The sequence below is a fragment of the Microcebus murinus genome, chromosome 3, assembly GCF_040939455.1.
Source record: "Microcebus murinus isolate Inina chromosome 3, M.murinus_Inina_mat1.0, whole genome shotgun sequence".
NCBI lineage: Eukaryota > Metazoa > Chordata > Mammalia > Primates > Cheirogaleidae > Microcebus > Microcebus murinus.
The window spans coordinates 57,711,191-57,730,891 of record NC_134106.1 but is presented as its reverse complement, the minus strand read 5'-3'; the positions used below and the strand labels follow the sequence as shown (position 1 = coordinate 57,730,891).

At 42.8% G+C, this 19,701-nt stretch overlaps 1 protein-coding gene across 3 annotated transcripts in view; it reads right to left on the bottom strand.

The window, feature by feature from the left end:
* Positions 1–13,959, bottom strand: part of ANXA4 (annexin A4) — a 66,636-nt gene extending 52,677 nt beyond the window's left edge. The window contains exon 1 of one of the 3 annotated variants that reach the window (XM_012750111.3): positions 13,888–13,959. The gene's annotated coding sequence lies outside the window, so the exon portion shown is untranslated. Of the gene's footprint in view, positions 1–13,115; positions 13,271–13,887 lie in introns of those variants that run through there. The other 2 variants (XM_012750112.3, XM_012750110.3) reach the window with 2 other exon arrangements.
* Positions 13,960–19,701: the final 5,742 nt, after the last annotated feature.

Below are 19,701 nucleotides of genomic sequence, written 5' to 3'. Positions count from 1 at the left end.
TTCAATATTTGGCAGAATAGTATAGCATTGTAAATAGGGACTGAAAAATGCCTAGTGTAATAATATTGGTAAATCTTTTTGAGACTAAAGATTTTGGTTTAAATATTCCATATTCAGCACATCAAGGCCAAGACTAATTTTCTATGACCATTCTTCTCCTCCCTCTCTCTATTCTATCAAGCAAACAACAGATTTTAGATTTTTAAAGCACACATGCATTTAAAAAGGACTTACCAAATCATATCTTTTCACTACTGGTTGGTTTCAACAAATTTTTTTTTAATGAAAATTTAATACTAACCAGAGATCATGGAAATTTAATACTAACACCTCAAGAAATCACAGAAGGCTGGGCCCGGTGGCTCACGCCTGTAATCCTAGCACTCTGGGAGGCCAAGGCAGGCGGATTGCTCAAGGTCAGGAGTTCGAAACCAGCCTGAGCAAGAGCGAGACCCGATCTCTACCATAAATAGAAAGAAATTAATTGACCAACTAACATATATAGAAAAAATTAGCCAGGCATGGTGGCTCATGCCTGTAGTCCCAGCTACTTGGGAGGCTGAGGCAGCAGGATTGCTTGAGCCCAGGAGTTTGAGGTTGCTGTGAGCTAGGCTGATGCCACAGCACTCACTCTAGCCTAGGGAACAGAGTGACACTCTGTCTCAAAACAAACAAACAAACAAACAAAAAAAAAACAAGAAATCACAGAAAAGATAAAGCAAAGTACTAGCTAGCTTTTTAAAATTAGTACTAGTTAGCTAACTAGCAAAGTACTAGTTAGCTTTTTAAAATTACCCTTTATTTATTTTTCAATTTTAAAGATAATACATATACATGGCAGAAAATTTGTTTGGTTTTATTTTAGCAACCTCAGGATCTTATGGTAGTAACAGTGAACCATGGATCCCAGTCAGTGCTAATTTTATTTGTTGCTATTTATAACCTATTAACCTCTCCTTCCCTCCAGCTGTTATAATATTATTATTATTAATATTTTGTTATTATTTAAGTTGCTTGTGTGATTTGATAAACTTGTTTCCCAAACCCTGCAGAATGGGGGTACAGGTAGAATTTTTCGTGGCAAAGCTGAAAAGAATGGATCTTTCCACACCTACAAACAGAAAAGATTCACATTCATAGAGACTGGAACGCCTTTAGTAATCATCTGTTTCCCCCTTTCATTTTATTTTGTAAATTATTAAGTCAACTTTAAACACTGTAAAGGACATTTTAAAACTATGTAAACTCACCATCTACTTTCATTTTGCTTGTTCTAGTCTTTTACCACAGTTATAATCACACTATGTATATGATTTTGTGTTCTATTCTTTCTACTTAATTTTCTATATTCTACACAATCACCACATTTATCATTTTACTGAATTTATACTCTTCTATCTATATTATAATTTGCTCAATGTTCCTCATATTGGTTGTTGAGTTTTTTCTACCACGACTACAGTCTTTATGATTAGCTTTGTAGATATCTTCTTCTTTTGACCTATTGCTTATATCTGATAATTACGAATATTTCCATTTGTCCTCCAAATTTATAAGGATATCCAAAGCCCAGCCAGCCATAAGCTAGCTTTCTTGCTTCATTTATTTATTTATAAATTACTTATTATTAATATGCAAATCATTGGTTTATAAATAATTAATAATTATAATAATTAATGTACCTACAAATTAATATTTAGGTATAAAAGTTAGCCTTATTATTAACTTGTCTTTTTAAATTAGTAGTAGGAACACTGAATCTTTCTCTTTTTTTCCTGCTTGTATTATTTGTGAATTACCAGTTTGCATCTTTTGCTCATTTTTAGGATGTTGATGCTTTACTAACATACTTACATAAATTATGATATATTATACATTTTAATACTGTATATCTAAAATTAATTATAAATATTTTCCCAATTTATTATAATATTTTTCTTTTAGTTTTATATAGTCAAAATTTGGAAGAAAAATTTTAAATTGTACCAATCCATCTTTTCCTTTGTATTCCTCCCTCTTGTTATTTCAGTAGTTAGAAAAGCCTCTCTTTTTTGGTGAAGTGTTGATAATAGTAGAGCTGGGTGATGAATACATGAGGGTTCATTTCAATATTCTCTAGCTTGAGTATATATTGGAAAATGTCCATAATAAAACTTTTTAGGCCAGGCGTGGTGGCTCACGCCTGTAATCCTAGCACTCTGGGAGGCCGAGGCGGGCGGATTGCTCAAGGTCAGGAGTTTGAAACCAGCCTGAGCAAGAGTGAGACCCCATCTCTACTATAAATAAAAAAGAAATTAATTGGCCAACTAATATACATAGAAAAAATCAGCCTGGCATGGTGGTGCATGCCTGTAGTCCCAGCTACTAGGGAGGCTGAGGCAGGAGGATCACTTGAGCCCAGGAGTTTGAGGTTGCTGTGAGCTACGCTGATGCCACGGCACTCACTCTAGCCTGGCAACAAAGTGAGACTCTGTCTCAAAAAAAAAAAAAAAAAACTTTTTAAAAGTATCTCTTCCCCATTGCTAGAATAATCATTTTATTTTATTTTTACTAATTTTCTCCCAGCCCTTTCATTTCACAGTTGAGGGAACTTGCCCATGAGGTTATAGTAGTTTGCTTAGTATATGATTCATCTTGTTTCCTTCCTACTAAACTTAGCCAAAACCTCCTTTTTTAGGAATAGCAAAAACACCCAAGGGCAGGGCTGTTTGGAAAAGGCTAGAATTCAATTTAAAAAAGATGGGCTGGCAGATCCCAAGTGACTGGTGCTTTATTCCTGCAAACTTACTCCAACTCTGCCACACAAGATATGGGAAGGCCAGGGATGTGCTGATAAACTTAACAGCTGGCTCTCCATGGAAAGAAAATCCTGACGTGTAGCCACCTCTTTGGTGTATATATTTCCACCAATATTTCAAGTTACTAATGTGATGTCACTGAGCTTAGAGTTGGGAATAAATGAGCAGTAGCATACCACTACATACTATTTCCACCACACAGCTATAATAGACATAAATAATCTCAAGAGCATAGATAATAGTAAAAGGTAGTAAAATAATTAGGAAATGATGAGTTGTTGTAAATACAAATTATTTATAAGTATTTACATTTTAATAGAACTTAGTTACTCATAAGTTCATATAATTTAATTTTAAATAATGGCTAAATTTGTCCCAGCATGATGGCATGGGCCTGTACTTCTAGCTATTTGGGAGGCTAAGGAAGGAGGATTACTTGAGCCCAGGAGTTCAAGGCCAGCCAGGACAACATAGCAAGACCCCAGTCTCTAAAAAGAAATTAAAAATAAATAATTAAAAATTAAGAAAAGAATACAAGAAGCCCTCCAGGTGATTCTGATGCATTCTCAAGTTTGAGAACCTCAGATATATGGCAATAATTCTAGACTCCAGCTACTGATGCCTAAAAAGGTCCCCAAACCACCTTATGTATATATACCCTATAAGTGGAGACTGCCACTCATGATCTTACATCAAGTTAAAGGGAATGGGAACGGGGATAAATTATGTCAATGGGAGGGGAGTCACGAGACTTTTAAAAATACCTACATAAATTACATCATCAAGAAATGTGCTTGCCAAAGATTGTTTCAACAGTAGGGTTCTCAAAACCATCCACTGCAAGCATGCATTATTCCTGGCAGGCCTGATCTGTTATTTTATGATATCTGTGAAACTCCAAATTAAATTCTCTTCCCACACATGGGTGCTGGCATAGGCTGAGAATGCAGAACAAGAACCAAATTCCAGTCCCTGCTCTGCCCTCCAGATTTAACCCCACCTATGAGAGCTGGTTTATTTGGCATACAGTTGGGATAGCAGAGGTTATGGTGCAGGATTTCTGTGAGAATTAGCAATCATGTCAACCTTCCTTCCTCCTTAAGAGAAACTCCTTTCTGTTTAGGGATTGGGTTTGCTAAACCAGGAGGAAATAATGATTGGTCCAAGGCAACCCCATTCCAACTGCCATGAATAGATTAAGAGTGACCACGAAATCTACTTCTGGCCAATGAGAAATAAAGATGAACCTGCCGAGCAGCTTCAAAGAAAGATTGTTCCCCCAGGCTAAAAAGACAGAGTCAGCTAGCCAAGTTCTCCCTTTTTACTGGCCTTGGATATTGTCATGACATGACATCTAGAGCTATGGCTTCAAAAGGATTCTAATTAACATAGACTGTAAAGCACCTAGCATGGAGGAAAGTTATCAAATTCCTAGTGCACCTAGGATGCACCTAGGATGCATTTGGAAATACAAATTTTGGGGGGCAGGACCCTGGACCCTAGGGCTTGAGTCAGTGAATCTCAGAGACCTCATGTAATCAAGTTTAAATAAGCACCCCTGGTATTCTCATCACGCCTTAGTCCAGGCCCTGATTCTTACACAGGTGGTCTTCGGATCCCAGTTCCAAAACTGCTACTTGCTGTGTGTGTAGGTCCTTACTTAAATATTCATTCTGCCCCTATCATGTACAAGGCATGGCAGGAGAAAGAAAAATGGAGGAGATGTGATCTTGCCCTCAAGGAGCTTGTAACCTATAAGAGAAACAGAATGGGTATATAATGCATATAGTGACAAAGTAGCACATGAGAACTATTATTAGAGTTGCAGAGTGGGCAGAGACAAAGTCTCCCTTTGAGATTTAAAGAGCTCTCATTTGATTTAGGCTTTAAACAATAATGGGATTTCAACAGGGAAAGGATTTTCTAGGCAGAGAACAATAAAAATGAAGCTTCAGTTATGATTACAAATGGTAACTTACATGAAAAATAGTACTTAGTCTGGTTTCGAGCTAGAGCTTAAGGACATCATGAAGGGAGCAAGGGCTGCAAAAGTAATTTTCAAAACTGGATCATTTTGTGTCAGGCCAGGTTTAGAACCTGGACTAAAATTTGCAGGCCATGGGAAATTGTCCATTCATTCTGCACACCTTTAGTGAGCACCCACTTTGTGCTCAGCACTCTGCTAGCAAAAGGCTGGGAGCTGCATGGTCCCTGCCCTCAGTGGAGCTCAAAGCTGAGTGGAGGAGACAGGCATGTGATCAGACTTAATAGAGTGTGAACATTCTGTGCTGGAGGAATCACAGAAAGAGCACATAGGAGAGGCCCTTAACCCAGATTAAGTCAATCGGAGGAGGAGATCATGTCCAAGATGAATGTTGGTGAGTTGAACAGATTTAAGCAAGGAAGAAGGAGTCATGTTTCTGCAAGGCTGAACCTCTGCCTTGATTTCCTTCCTGGTACCAGCACTTTCATTTTATCCTAAAACATGTATTACATAACTGAGCCAGGCACAGGAACAGATACAAAAGGAAATAGAGATTTACAATCCAGGCCAGCAGTCCTTAATATGGGATCCTTGGATCTTCTAGGATCCATCCTCCAGTGCTGTCTTGTATGGTCCTACAGAACAACCTTAGTTTCTGAGGGCCCTCCAGCTCCACTTCTGGGACTAGGCTGCTCTGATAGACATACCACTCCTCCAGAGTGCCTTAGTCTTGCTTTCTCATCTCCATGGCTGTGCACAAGCCCTTCTTCTCCAACCTCGCCTCTCCAGGAAGCCTTCTCTGACCACTCATGATGGAGTTAGGTGCATCTCCTGTAATTCCATAGCAGTCTGTGCATAATGAATGTATCAAACCACTTACCATACAGTCCTATGATTTTTGAATTGTTGATTTACTTATCTCCCTAAGGATTGGATCTGTGTGTTTCAGTCTTGAATCTCTATTGCCTATCACATTTGTGTGTGTGTGTGTGTGTGTGTGTGTGTGTGTGTGTGTGTGTAAAACAAATGAACCTTTGTCCTTCTCACAGAGGCTATTAACCTCTTGTCTGGCTCCCAGAAACCCTTCCCCAAGGTGCTGAGCTCCCCTGTCTTTAGGTGCTGCCCTAAGTCTTTCTCCTACAAGAATGGCCACCAGAATCATGAGAGCACATTGTTCTCATTCAATCTCTGCTCTCCACTCCTCATCTATCCACTGGGACCTCTGGATACTTAGAATGACCCAGATTAATATCAAATTCACCTTGGACAAGTGGTTTAGACATAGATTCTACCTCTTCCCTCTGAAAGAATCCAGCTCCACAGTCAGCCTAATCTCCCAGCCCTGCCTCTTCCAGCTGATTCCCCCACTTTTAACCCATTATACAGTATAAAAGAGTGGCGGAGCATGGGATATAGAATCCTGGTGCCAAGCTCCAATCCTGGCTGTACCACTTGTCAGTATGTGACTTTGAAGAAACTGCTCAACTCTTTTGTGCCTCAGTTTCCTCATCTGTACATTAGTGACAATAATACTAGCATACACTTAATATGGGTGAAAAATTAACAAAATAACATGCCAGGTCTTCAGCCTGGGGCCAGGCTCATAGAAAACACTTGGGGAACATTAGATGTTAATGGCAGCAGCACAGAGAGGCAGAGCTCTCACAGACTAAGACACAGCCTGGCTCCAGAGGGGGGTCCAGGCTCTGCAGCCAAGATCAGACCTCTCAGTGCCCATGGCCTGAAATCACTGCAAGGACTTTGTCTGACAAAGGACCCTACCCCAGCAGGTTTGCCTAGTTACAGGCCCTGACTTACCCCATCTACCTCCTCTCTCTGCTTCTGCAGCTAGAGACACACTGGAGCCGATCTAAAAATAGAGCTTTCCCCATGAACCAACTCAGGGCACCTTACATTCTTTTTGGACCAACTTAAGTATAGTCAAATGAATCAATAACCCGATTGAAACATGTGGCAAAAATGAGCAGTGGCTACCTGCTCTCATTGGAAACTGAAACATTATTGCATGTTAACTCTTTGTATACACATAAGGAAGTCTATGATCATATGTTAATTTTGAGATTAGAAAATTTGATAATTCCTCATTTCTATTTCATTCTCCCTCTTCACAAACAATTTTAAAAGGGCATGTGATATCTGTAACTCTCTATTTTAAAAAAATTAATCGGTAATACATGAACGTGATTTAAAAAATTCACATGGTACAAAAAGGTTTATAATAATAAATATGTAAGACTTTCCTTCCCCTTCTCCCCAGGCAACCATTGTTATAATTATCCTGTGTATGCTCCCAGGAGTATTTAATGCATTAACAAGCATATAAGAATATAAATGGTGTCCATTTTTATATACAGAAATGGCAAAAAAAAGTATCTTTAATATCATTTTGTATCAGGTTCCTATGGACCTATGATCACTTTTAACAGCCACATAGTATTTTTTTTTTTTTTTTGAGACAGAACCTCACTCTGTTGCCAGGGCTAGAGTGTTGTGACATCAGCTAGCTCATAGCAACCTCAAACTCCTGGGCTCAAGCAATCCTCCTGCCTCAGCCTCCCAAGTAGCTGGGACTACAGGCATGTGCCACCATGCCCAGCTAATTTTTTCTAGATATTTTTAGTTGTCCAGCCAACTTCTTTTCTATTTTTAGTAGAGACAGGGTCTCGCTCTTGCTCAGGCTGGTCTCCAACTCCTGAGCTCAAATGATCCTCCCACCTCGGCCTCCCAGAGTGCTAGAATTGCAGGCGTGAGCCACCATGCCCGGCCAACAGCTGCATAGTATTACATTGCATGAATGCTGCATAATTTAGCCAGATACAAATACTTAACTGATATTTAGGTTGTTTCTAATATTCTGCTACTACACACAGGCTGCAATGTATATATCTGTTGGGGTTCAGAAAATGATAGCCCAAAACATGGTGCTTTGACATGCTGAACTGAAGAAGCAGCACCAAGGTCTCTCTGACCTCTCCCCACCTACTCTTGTCTCTCAATCCTGTCTCTCCCAAAGCTCAGGATGAAGCTGTTCTCTGAAGTTCTCTTATGTGCCTAAAGTCTGGACCTGCAAAAGAAGAAAACAATGACCTCTGGTCCCTTTCTTGAGTTTTCACTGACTGAACTCATATAACAGGAAGAAAGACTGAAGTCTGTCAACGCACCTGGACAGACTTTTGTCACGAACCACTGTCTGCTCTAACAGCCCAACAAGCTTTGTCCCAGGCCACTGTATGTTCTTCAAGCCTATTGAATTCCCCTAAAAATCATTTACTAGCCCCCTAAAATCATCCACACTTCCCCATCTTCCCTTCCCCTAAGCACTAGGGTATATAAGTATCTATACCCTATTATGATATTGAGTAATCACTCTGTGATTTTCCCACACATGCTAATAAATCTGTATGCTTTTTCTCCAGTTTTTCCTTTTGTGAGTTCATTTTTCATTGAAACTTTAGAGGGGGAAGGGGAAGCTTTCCCTTTGGCCTCTGAAGTAATTTTATACAATATATTTTATTTTATTTTATTTTATTTTATTTTATTTTATTTTGAGACAGAGTCTCACTTTGTTGCTCAGGCTAGAGTGAGTGCCGTGGCATCAGCCTAGCTCACAGCAACCTCAAACTCCTGGGCTCAAGTAATCCTGCTGCCTCAGCCTCCCAAGTAGCTGGGACTACAGGCAATTGCCACCATGCCTAGCTAATTTTTTCTCTATATATTAGTTAGCTAATTAATTTATTTCTATTTATAGTAGAGACGGGGTCTCACTCTTGCTCAGGCTGGTTTCGAACTCCTGACCTCAAGCAATCCGCCCGCCTCAGCCTCCCAGGGTGCTAGGATTACAGGTGTGAGCCACTGTGCCCGGCCTATACAATATTTTTTAATAATTTTTTGCATGAAGCAAAGTTTTGACTGTGTTTTGAGTGCAGCCCATCACATGAAGTCAGGCGTGGAATTTTCCACTTGTGGCGTCATGTCAGGCTCAAAGAGTTTTGCATTTTGGGGCATTTCAGATTTTGGATTTTTGGATCAAGTATGCTCAGGCTATATCCATGACTGGGTTTAGAAGGGTGTCTGTAAACTCCCAGAAACTGTATAAAAATGTTATATATGTGTTTATTTTTCTCAAGAGAGGAGCCATGGCTTTAACCAGATACTTATAGGGGCCTGTGGCCTTTAGAGGGATAAGAGCCAGGGTCAACAGGTCCTTGCACAGCAACAACTAGTAGCAACAGCAGACACTGAAGCTCAGTAGGATCCAGAAAATGTTCTCCTGAGTCTCCTGCAGAGCAGTAAGAGAGAAGATTCTGGGATCTGATTGTACCACCTGGTTTATCTCTCTAAAGGACTTTCTCCAGGAAAGATAGCTAAATTACACATAAATCAGGAGAATTTGTTCCTAGTAACCACAGGGCCCCTCTATGTTAGCTTCTGGTAATGATGTAATATGTTACTTCTCCAGGGTGAGTAAGTGCCTAAACCCAGAAGAATGGATCCACAGTGACTGGGCAGGGAGGTCTTTCTGATGACTTGACAAAATTCCACCTGGGGTAGGGACTTTGGGGGGGTCCCCCTCTGTGACATGTCTGCCTGCTCATGCCCTGTATTGTTGGCCTTTAAGGGTTAATAACGTCATGGGATGGGGGAGGGGTGTCCAGGGAGGCATGGAAAGTCTTTTTCATAGTAATTTGCAGTCTGACCTTTAGCTGCAATTTATCCCTAGTGCTGACTGTGGATCTATTAACATTTGCCCTGGTTTTTTTTTATGTTAGGCAGTCTATATCAAGAAGCAGTATGGCAATTTACTGACCTCAAACAACTTGAACCCTTAAAAAGAATTCTTCAAAAGTGGCAATTCAGGTTCCCATAGCAAAAGCTCTCAGTCTAGTTCAAACACAATCAAACGCTAACAAATTACTCCCAATTAAACCAACAACAGGACTAATCCATCTCAGTGTCAATTAAATTAAACAACAAACAAAAACCTTTAGGTGGTGTTTTATACTGCTCTAGAGGTGTTAAGCACTATAAGACTATGAGGTGAGTTTGGAGGAGAAAAACCTATTGTTAAATCGCAAAGGAGATGTGATTGGCATAATAAAGAACTGTCCTTGAGCTGGGCATGGTAGCCCATTCCTACAGCCCCAGCTACTCAGGAGGATTACTTGAGCCCAGGAGTTCCAGGCCAACCTAGGCAACATAGCAAGATCCCTTCCCTCTAAATACAACTATCCTTGAGAATGGAAGGTTTTAGCATTTACTGAATTACCTAGAGTTCATAACATAATGACCAAGGCCTAAGTTCCCTTGGGAAGGTCATATGTTTTTGTTAATACTTTATTCAATTTATCAAGTATGGGCTGGGCGGGGTGGCTCACGCCTGTAATCCTAGCACTCTGGGAGGCAGAGGCGGTGGATTGCTTAAGGTCAGGAGTTCGAAACCAGCCTTAGAAAGACCTCGTCTCTACTATAAATAGAAGAAATTAATTGGCGAACTAAAAATATATATATAGAAAAAATTAGCCAGGCATGGTGGTGCATGCCTGTAGTCCCAGCTACTTGGGAGGCTGAGGCAGGAGGATTGCTTGGGCCCAGGAGTTTGAGGTTGCTGTGAGCAAAAGCTGACGCCATGGCACTCACTCTAGCCTGGGCAACAAAGTGAGACTCTATTTAAAAAAAAAAAAATTTATCAGGTATGCACATATTCAAATACGTGTTTCCAAAGCATAGTTTCTCAAACACCTAAAAACACCTGAATCATAATCATTCAGGAAACCTGTTAAATACACAGATTTCTGGATCTTACCTTGTTATAATGGATCAGAATTTTTGGAAGTAGGGCAAGAATCTGCATGTTGTACAAAGATCCTGGGTGATTTCGATGTACTCTGAAGTTTTGTTACTATGGCTTTAGAGGTTAGCTTACCCTGCTGCCCATCACAGCTCCATCAGAAAAGGATTGCTGTAAGCCAGGTGTGGTTGCATGTGCCTGTCATCTCAGCTACTCGGGAGGCTGAGGCAGGAGGATGGCTTGAGCCTGGGAGTTGGAAGCTATAGTGCAATATTATCGTGCCTGTAAATAGCCACTGCACTCTAGCCTGGGCAACATAGTAAGTCCCCATCTCTTAAAAAAAAAAAAAAAAAAAAAAAAAACAGAGGCTGCTGAGCCTCTGTCTAGACACCTCTAATGAGAGAACTCTTACCAATATGAAGGTCGCTCAGCCTATGGGTTTCAAAACCTACTTCCTCAAACTTCAAATCCAACCAGACTCTACCATCCAGCTCTGGCAAATGCCACAAAGAGGGAGTTTATTCCCTTGGCCACATGCCATGCCAAGCCCCTCAAGAATTTAGGGCCACTAGCTAACATGTATACCCACACCCACTGCAGCTTTCCCTTTCTATTCAAAATAGTTCTATTAATAGTTCATTCAACTACATTTCATGTGTCAGCTTGCTTGACAAGAAGAAAGTTGAACAAGAAAAGAAAAACATTTGATCAAGATTTAGTTAATAAGCCACAAATCCCGATCCCAAATCACTATGAACCAAGCACTGATGGAGTCTTACGAGGAGGGCGGAGAGGATAAAAGAACAAGCTTTAGCATCCCGGCAGTGGGATTTAAGCCTCAGTTCACGAGTGGTCTAAACTCAGCTAAGAACCATGACTTGGAGCCTGGGAGCTCTCATATGTAAACCCATGTTAATAACCCCATCTCAGGTTGAAGTGAAGATTAAACAAAATGAGTGTTATTCAAAGTTGCTCCAGGGAGGACATTCGAACTGCCTGCATACGTAGCCCTAATTGCAGTGAAAACAAACCCTCAAGGGCTAGGTTTGGGCCAGATCATAGCCCAAAGCCCAAGCAAAACACTTTTCAAGTTTCTTGTTTTAGACTAAAAAGGTATATAATTTTTGGATTCTACTCCAGTGTTTTAATCCTCAAACATTTGGGTAAAATTGATACCCAAGGAAAATCCCACCCTCCCCCTTGTTTATCCTGAAGCTTCAGGTAGTCCCTGGCACTTTACCCACCAGCCCCAGTACCTGCCATTCACCTTGATCTCCCTTGGAGAAGAACAGGTTTAGTCTACAAACAGACATGCAAGATCGGGCAGTGGCTACACATTAACAAAGAAATGCTGCTAAACATGGGTCTGGGGATGACCAGGAGGCTCACCCTTTAAATGCTGAGGGCTACTGTGGTCCAGCTTGACTGTGCATGTTACTCTCTAAATTGCTTTCAAAGAAAAATTATCCCTAAGCAAAAGCAAAAACATCTAGGGGGGAATTTCACAGATGCCCTTGATCTAGTAGTTGCGTGTTTGTGCATCCCCATGCAAGTATGCATGTGGGGTAAGGGGTGTACTTGCATGTATACCCCCAAATGAATAGAAATCTGACCTGAACTGAATGAGGATGGCCTTGGCTTGATAGGGATCAAGGAAGGCAGCACTCTTGGGTGGCCTGAGTTACCCAGTTACCCATTTTCTCACTCTCACCCCCTTCCTCTCCTACTTTCTCCTCCACCTCTCTGTCATCGGTTAAAAAGCTGGGCTTGGCTAAACAGAGTGACTGGCAAAGGAAGGGGAGGTGGGGTGTCCCGAATAACTTGGCGGAGGGCACCCTAGCCATCCTTCCCACTCTCAGATGGAGAGAGCAGATGCCGGGTTTTCATGAGAGACATGTTTACTCAGGATTCACAGTGCTCCAAACCGCTCCCGGAAGACTTGCGTCGACTTGGGGAGCGCTTCCAGTTGGCGGGTTGTTGAAAAGCAATCCTCTTTGGCCCCAAAGTCTCCAGCTGGTCAAAGCCACACAAAAGGGCGAGGCTGCCATTGGCCGACTCAGAGCGTGGGCCTGAGCCCAGCTCTGCGCTAAGGGCGTCAGATACAGGAGGAGAGAAAGTGGTAAGAAACTAGCAGAAAGGAGTAAGTTTCGTAAACGGAGTAAAGGAAGAATTAAAGTAAACTGTCAGCAGTGTTAGACTGAGTTAGCTCCAGGGAACAGTAACGCAATCCTTTCTTTTTGATTCCCAAGCCCAGCACAGGGACGCAGTAAGTAGCTGCTGTGGTCTCTGACGGGCATCCGAGCTGTGTAAACCGCTCCGGCTGTCCTGCGGAGGGTGCCGGTGGATCAGGGCCGGGTTCGCCTCCCCCCTGCCCACGGGGAGCCGGCCCGGGTCTGCCCGCAGGCCGGCGGCGGGCACCCTCTCCTGGGCGCGGCGCGGCGCGGCCCGGATACCCCGCGAGGCGCTCGCGGGCCGCGGCACCCGCTTCCCCGAGCCCAGGACCCCCGGCCACGACGCCCCTTACCGCTTGTGCCCAGACGGGGCTGCGCTCGTCCTCTGTGGCCGCGGAGGTCACACCCTGGTTCGGCCGGACAGCGGGTCTTATCCTGGGCGGATCCGCCCCACTTCGGGGTGGAGACTGAGCCTGAGTTCCTGGTTGTCCCTTTGCCCACGGGACCGGAAAATCCCTCCCCGAGCAAAGCGCACCTGGGGCCCAGGGTCCGGACCGCCGCGCCAGGTGTCGGGGAGGGGCCAGCCTCGTCCCCCGACCCCCAGCTGGGGCTGCACCTGGCACGTGTCCGCGCCCCAGGTGGTGGCCAGCCTCGCCCACCTGCCCGATCGCACAACACCCCCGGCATGGCCAGCCCGCTCTGCCCCCCGCAGAGTGGGAGCAATCGGATTCTCGCGTCTCGGTGCCCGGGCGCCCCGCACCCTCCGAGAGCCAAGCGCGGGCGACCTCTCCGCTCCCTCCCTGCGCCCGCCGCGCCCAGCTCTGCCGCGCCCGAGTCCGCCGCGACTCCACGCTTCCTCCCGGGAAACTGCGCTCGCTCTCAGCAGCAGGCTCACGCCGAGCCCGTGGCCGGGAAAAGCAGAAAGTGAAATCTGCACATTTCATTTCCCTCTTTCACATGAAAACATACACTCCAAAAAGTTTCCAGCAGCTCCACGTCTCCCTTGAGGAATGCAGTTCCCCTTCTTGGCGCGCCCAGCAAGCCGGGGAAGCAGGCCTTTGGGACTAGGACTCGGGGCAGCCCCGACCTTTCTCTCCACACCGGTAAATTACTGAGCTTTAGTACCTGTCAGTAGCTCCCGGTTCGGCTTGGCGCAGCGCTCGCCCTTTGTAAGACAGTTCTGTGAGCTCCTATGGCATCTGCTTCCCCTGCTGGCCACACGCCTCTTGAAGCCACCGACTAGGTCCAGGTCGTCTTTGCGCCCATGTCCAGTACTGATTCTGGCACGTAGTAGGTGCTCAGTGAATGCTCGCGGAATGAGCCCACAGGCAAATTCAGATTTTATTTAACAGAGCTAGCTTTTGGGACTGTTTGTTACTCAACAGACCAAACTCCAAGTGCTTACGAACACCTGTAAAGCCAGGGAGGTAACATTAAATTATTTCATTAAGACGTGTCAAGGGGCTGGTCCAGTGCAGTGGTGTTTACAACTAATTGATCACAACCAGTTACAGATTCCTTTCTTCCTTCTCCACTCCCACTGCTTCACTTGACTAGCCTTAAAAAAACCGAAAAAGATGTATTAATGGCTATAAGAGGTGGTTTAACATAGTTTAGTATATGTGTTTTAGGATCAGATTTGTATTCTAGACCTGCTTCTTTTATCTGCTTGATAACTTAAAAGTTTCTGAGCTTCAGCTTATGAACTAAACTCGAGGAAAGGAAATTAAAGGGCAAATAGTAGGGAAAATATGAAATAAGGATAATTCATTTCCTCAGAAAGATTAGAGAGACCGTTACATCCCTTAAAAATAATACTTAAGGGCTAGGCATGGTGGCTCATGCCTGTAATCCCAGCACTTTGGGAAACTGAGGCAGGGATTTGAGACCTGCCTGGGCAACATATTGAAACCCCAGTCTCAAAAAAACAAAAACAAGCCGGGCGCGGTGGCTCACGCCTGTAATCCTAGCACTCTGGGAGGCTGAGGCAGGCAGATTGCTCAAGGTCAGGAGTTCGAAACCAGCCTGAGCAAGAGCGAGACCCCGTCTCTACTATAAATAGAAAGAAATTAATTGGCCAACTAATATATATATATAAAAAAAATTAGCCGGGCATGGTGGCGCATGCCTGTAGTCCCAGCTACTTGGGAGGCTGAGGCAGGAGGATCGCTTGAGCCCAAGAGTTTGAGGTTGCTGTGAGCTAGGCTGACGCCATGGCACTCACTCTAGCCTGGGCAACAAGCGAGACTCTGTCTCAAAAACAAAAACAAAAACAAAAACAAAAACAAAAAAATTAGCCAAGTGTGGTGGTGTGTGCTTATAGTCCCAGCTACTCAGGAGGCTGAAGCAAGAGGATCACTTGAGCCCAGGAGTTCATGGCTGCAGTGAGCTATGATCATTCCACTGTACTCCAGCCTGGGCTACAAAGTAAGACCCTGTCTAAAACACACACACACACACACACACACACACACACACACACACACACACAACATGCACACACTCACACAAAACAAACAAGCAAGAAAACAAAAACACCCAAAACATTTAGGTTATATTAAAACAATAAAGGTGAGGAACATAGCAGGTGCTGTTAGAACCCTGCTTAGATAATCTTCAGTAGATGGGAGTACTCAGCCCTAGCTCAATACCCCCTTCTGTAACCAACTGCCCTCAGACAAGTTGGGGAAGCCACAACTAGAGGTTGTTTTTCTGTTTGTTTTTTGAGATAGGGTCTCACTCTGTTTCTCAGGCTAGAGTGGTGTGGCATCATCATAGCTCACTGCAACCTCGAACTCCTGGGCTCAAGCGACCCTCCTACCTTACCCTCCCAAGTGACTGAGACTAAAGGTGCTCACCACTGTACCTAGCTTACTATTTTATTTTACTTTTGTAGAGACGGAGTCTCACTATGTTGCTCAGGCTGGTATGGAACTCCTGGTCTCAAGCAATCCTCCTGCCTCAGCCTCCCAAAGTGTGAGGATTACAGGCATGAGTAACTATGCCCAGCCCGGAGGCTAATTTTTAGGGAGTACATAAGGAATAAATTTGTGGTACTATTTATATTCCAGAGCTCCCATGGGATCAGGCTGAGGCTAAACTTCAGCAGAAACCATATCTTTGTTCAGCGTTTCCCTCTCCTCTATCCTGTTTCCCTCACTTACTTAGACGTTTCTCTTGAGAACACCCTCACTAAAGAAAGCACTTGCACTAGAATCCTAGTATCAGGCTTTGTTTCTAGGGAACCTGATCTAAGACAGGGTATTTTAAAAATTAATATAATTGTCGAAATTAAAGACTCAAGTCTTTATATCAAACACATGCACTTACCTCAGCTCCCTCTTGAAATCTAACTAAAGCAAGAGTAGGTTTTTCAAAAATCTCACAAGGACAAGGAACAAGAGAGGAAAAGATAACAGAAGTTTTGGAACCTGGAAAGCATATGAGCAGGTGGTAATTGACTCAGCAGACCTGAGAAAGCTGACTCCTTAGCCAGGAGCAAGAAAAGCCAAGAAGCAACATGATATTCTAGAATTTCTCCCGATATGAAGGAATGCACTGTGCTAGGTGCTTCTTAAGGTGTACACATAGGTAAGCTAAAAACAGGAGGATTTGTTGTGAGTCTGGACGAGGGGCAGTCAGTCCCCAACATTGTGCAGCTGCCACTCTCCTCTCCCACAGGGGCGGAGGCGCATTCTCTGAAGGGGGTAATGCAGGGATCTCTGGATGGCAAAGCACCACACGTAGCCAGAGTGTTATCTGAGGCCACCTAAAACACTACCCCAAAGCTTGGTGACCATGACCATTTTATCATATCTCATAATTTTGTGGGTCTGAATTTGAACGTGGCTTGACTGAGCAATTCTTCCATTCCACGTGGCATCAACAAAGGTCACTGGGTGGTATTCAGCTGACAGCTGGTCCAGACGGGAGGATTCACGCACATATTTGGTACCATGGCAAGGAGAGCTGGAAGGTTGGTCTCAGCTGGCACTGCCAACTGGAGCACCTACAGGTGCTCTCTTCACATGGTAGTTTCATGGTAATCGGATCTTCCTCATGGAGCCTCAGAGTTTCCAGAAAGGACACTCCGAGAGACTCAGGCAGAAGTTATGAGGCCTCTTATTTTCAAGGCTTGGGAGCTATTGAACATTATTTCTGTTGCAGTCTATGTGTCATGCAAGTCACCAAGGCCAGCCTAGATTCTAGAGAAGGGGATTAGACTCCATTCCTGAAGAGGGGGGGAGGTTGCAAAGAATTTGCAGCCATCTTTAATCTAGGCCACTAGTTTAACACAAGACTAGAGCTACTGTACCGAAACTGAAGAGCCATATGAAACTTAAGTTGATGGATATTGAGCTGCTTGGTATTCTTCCTCCATTTGGCTCCTAGAACACTGCCAGCCAGGATTATACTCAGTAGGATGGGGAATTTGAAATACTCTTCTCTTGAGAATCTAAGAGGAAAGACCTATAAAAACTGTAATCATTTGCTGAATGAAACTGGAGCAACCTGTTAGTAAACTCACCCTTGTCAACATCACCCTCTTACACACACACCCAGAGCTTCCAGGCAGCCCCAGGGATCTCACTCTTAGGGTTGCTAGACAAAATACAGGACACTTAGTTAATTAATTTGAATTTCAGGTAAACAACAAATAATTTTTTTCTGAAATATAACATACTTTAGGATGATAAGTATGTCCTAAATATTGCATGAGACATATTCATACTAAAAATTATTTATTTTTTATCTAAAATTTAAATTCCAAAACAGGAATCCTGTTTTGTTTTGTTTTGCTAAATCTGGAACACTTAAATAAAAGCATACAGCCAAAGGTCATCAGAATTTAAGGGAAGGATCTCACATGTAAGATAAGAACCCAAAATATATAAACAGGGAAAAAGAAACTTGGAAAAAACAGATTATATGGAGAAAAGAAAATGTTGAAAAATCGATGATCGATTTCCTTTGAGAAATAGAGAGAATAAAGTAGAATAGATACACTAAAAAAGGAACACTCAGAGACCCAAATAGAGTTCTTTTACATTAAAAATGTGATAGCAAAAACAAACAAACAAAAAAACATAGTTGAGTGATAAGAAGATAAAGCTAGTAAATAGCCTAGAATGTATTGTCAAAAGGCAGAGAAGGTAAAGAGGTAATAAGAAAGGATGAGAAATTTGGAAAGCTAGCCATAGACATCTAAGAAACAGAGGGGGAAGAAATCAATTAAATAATTCGCTTTTTTTTTTTTTTTAGAAGTAAAGGGCATGAGTTTCCACATTGAAAGTGCTCACCCAAGCCGGGTGCGGTGGCTCCCACCTGTAATCCTAGCACTCTGGGAGGCCCAGACGGACAGATTGCTTGAGGTCAGGACTTTCGAAACCAGCCTGCCTGAGCAAGAGCGAGACCCTGTTTCTACTAAAAATAGAAACAAATTAATTGACCAACTAAAAATATATAGAAAAAAATTAGCCAGGTATGGTGACGCATGTCTGTAGTCCCAGCTACTCAGGAGGCTGAGGCAGGGGGATCGCTTGAGCCCTGGAGTTTGAGGTTGCTGTGAGCTAGCCTGACACCATGGCACTCTAGTCCAGGCAACAGAGTGAGACTCTAATTCAAAAAAGAAAAAAAAAAAAAAAAGTGCTCACAGAGCCCAGCATAATGGAAAATAATAGAGCCCCACTAAGACACATCATGATAAAATTTCAGAAGACTGGGGACATAGAGAAGAAACACTCAGAAGGGGGAATATGAGGTTTTATATAAAGGAGCAAGAATCAGAATGGCATTGGAGCCAGTGTGGTGGTACACTCCTGCATCCCAGCTACTTGGGAGGCTGGGGCAGGAGAATCGCTGGAGCCCAGAGCTCTGGGCTGTAGTGCACTATGCTGATCGAGTGTCTGCACTAAGTTTGGTGTCAATATGGGACCACCAGGTTGCCCAAGGGTCAAAACTCTAGTGCTGATCCCCCAGTGAATAGCCACTGCACTCCAGCCTGGACAACATAGCAAGACCCCGCCTCTTAAAAAGAAAAAGAAAAAAGAATGGCATCAGATTTCTCAGTGGCAACACGTGAAACTGGAAGGCAATGAAATAATGTCTTTAAAATTCTGAGGAAAAATTATTTCCAACATAGATTTTCATATCCATCCAAATAAGTGGTCAAGTGGGACAGAGAGGGTGGTTTAAATAAAGATTTTTTTCAGACATGCACAATTTCAAAATAGTTATCTCTCACATGTCAAGAAGCTCAAGGGATGGGTAAACTCACAGCTAAAGGGTACAATGCACACTATCTGGATGATGGGCACACTTATAACTTTGACTCAAACTGTACAAAAGCAATTCATGTAACCAAAATGTTTGTATCCCCATAATATTCCGAAATTTAAAAAAGAAGCTTTGAGATAGTGTGTTCCACCAAAACAAGGACATAAATCAAGAAAGTTTTAAAAAACAAAGTGAATAGCAGGATGAACAACTGAAAATCGAGTGGTGGAGAAGGCTAGTTACGATAGATACAGATTTCTAATTTTCCTTAACTGCAGGGTATAGCTAACATTTATATAAGCACTTACTATGAGCCAGTCAGTATCCTAAGTGCTTCACATAAACAGTATTAATCACTTAATCTTTACAACAGCTCTATGAGTTAGATACTTGCAGAATGGGTGTCAATAAGTATTACTATTAATGATATACAAATCATTTATTAATTCAACAAAATTACATTAAACTTCTCGTGGCAGATTGGATTTTTCAAAATTGGCTGCATTAATATGTTCAGACCCAAATGATCTTCTAAGAAAACCACAGAGGTATCCTTAATGATAGCATTTTAAAATAAGAAAAAAAAAAAAAAAAAGAAAACCACAGAGTTGGCATCTATGTCCTCTCCCCTTGAACCTCAATAGGCTTCTTGGATGGGTTTCT